This window comes from Aplysia californica, unplaced genomic scaffold (assembly GCF_000002075.1).
Source record: "Aplysia californica isolate F4 #8 unplaced genomic scaffold, AplCal3.0 scaffold00001, whole genome shotgun sequence".
Taxonomy (NCBI): domain Eukaryota; kingdom Metazoa; phylum Mollusca; class Gastropoda; order Aplysiida; family Aplysiidae; genus Aplysia; species Aplysia californica.
In genome coordinates this window covers 5,862,622-5,864,626 of record NW_004797271.1, presented here as the reverse complement: position 1 = coordinate 5,864,626, position 2,005 = coordinate 5,862,622, and positions in this window count along the sequence as shown.

Sequence of the window (2,005 nt, the reverse complement as noted above, 5' to 3'; positions counted from 1 at the left end):
CAGAAAGAGAGAGACATAGAGAGAGAGAGAGAGAGAGAGAGAGAGAGAGAGAGAGAGAGAGAGAGAGAGAGGGGGAGAGAGAGAGAGAGAGCGCGCGCAAGAGAGGCTTACCTGCACAAGTTCTGGGTTGTTCTCGCGGATTTCCCAGGCTTTGGCAAGCCTCTGGTCCTTTTTACTCCTCATCCTGCGACGTTTCTGATTGGACAAAAGATCATGGGCCACGGGGAGTGGCAGTTAATGTGTTGGCCATTATGCTTTCACCTATCTGTAATAGCTGACGGGCGACAAGATTATTTCGTTAGTCATTTCGTAAATAAAGTATTTTTTTCGTTGTTTTTTTAACGACTTGTTTCGAAAAAAGAAGAGCTTGCTCCAAAAAATGGAAGCACTTTCGTGGAATTCAGCCTTTACGTTTCTGATAGCTATACAATGTATGAAAGTATACCGTCCCTTTATGAAAAAATATAATGAAGTTAAAGAGGTACTATCTATCACGAACGTGGGGTAATTGGTTACCGCCTTGTTTGCTGTTTTCGGAAAGTTCTCGAAGTTCAGATCATTATATTCCGTTAGACTGAATACATCTACACATGCCTTCAGCCTTGAAATGCGTTTGTTCAAAATAAAAACCTCCAAGAAACATATCACTTATTGCTTTAAAGAAACTTTTATTCACAAGTCGTTGATTATATTGTACAGTACACCGAGGTTTATCTAAGTTCACATCACGAACATAATTCCACATTTTTCTCTTTGAGATTCACAGCAGAATTGTTGTTCAACTTTCTCAAACTAAACTCGTAACTAGCTACACAAAATTGGAAGCAAGACAGCGCAACACACTTCACTTTCATAAGTTTTAACTCCTCTTCCTGGTCCATACAGCACTCAGGAATCGAGCAACACCAGTTAATTTACAATAAAAAGCGTATTTTTTTATTTACTTCTTTTGAAATGTACCCATGAAAGAAGGATAAAAATTGCAGTTAAATGGTATACACAAAATCAATGCACGGTTGAAAAACGTAACATGAGCATGGCAGTGCGTTCCTCACAGGACGCATTCTATAAAGTTATTAGGTGTATGTTGGCCGAGACATCTTTTCAACCCGCCAGCCACTTTCTCCGCGGCGTTACTCGTGGTTTTTAGAAAACTTCATTCTGTGAGAGCCATATTCATGGCAGGCCCACTCAGTGTTGTGAATGTTAATGTTAGTCGATAATATTGATTTGATAGAACGCTGAGTAAGAATTTTTTTAAAGACTATTGATTTCCGTTTCTTCGTCCTTCTGTGTGTCTTCGAGTGGTTGAAGCGAATAGATTTCTTTTCCACGACGATAGATTTACGATCTAAATTGAAAGTTAAAGCTTGTACCAAGCATTGCTTGTATAATATTTTAGCTCTGATGTTGCTTGAGCGAGGGTCGGTGTGTATTTTGTTGGAGAGACCTCGTGTGTTTTTGTTCGTTTCTGTGCCAACACATGACTAAACGTGTTAAGGTGGCTATGTAGATGTGTTCGTGTGTGTGTGTGTGTGTATGTGATTGTGTATGTGTGTGTGCACATGCATGTGTGCGTATTTGTTTGACAGACACCCACTGACAGAAAGAGAGACAGAGACAGACAGACAGACAGACAGACAGACAGACAGACAGACAGACAGACAGACAGACAGACAGACAGACAGAGGCAAAGAGACAGAGAGAGAGAAAATCAGGGAAAAAGCCATTGACGCGTACACTAAAGGAATGAGACATTTGGGTGTTTATAGAACGTCAATTTACACTAGGGTTTTTAGCATAAGTATTCTTATTGAAACCAAATTTCCAAATGCTTGGAAGAATGAGTCAAATCTTCTTTTTCAGTTGCTCTTCGAAGTCATATTCAAAGAGGTAAATTTGATGGTGAATCTTTTTGTTCACATTGCAATTCATATTAGATAGATAGATAGATAGATAGATAGATAGATAGATAGATAGATAGATAGATAGATAGATAGATAGA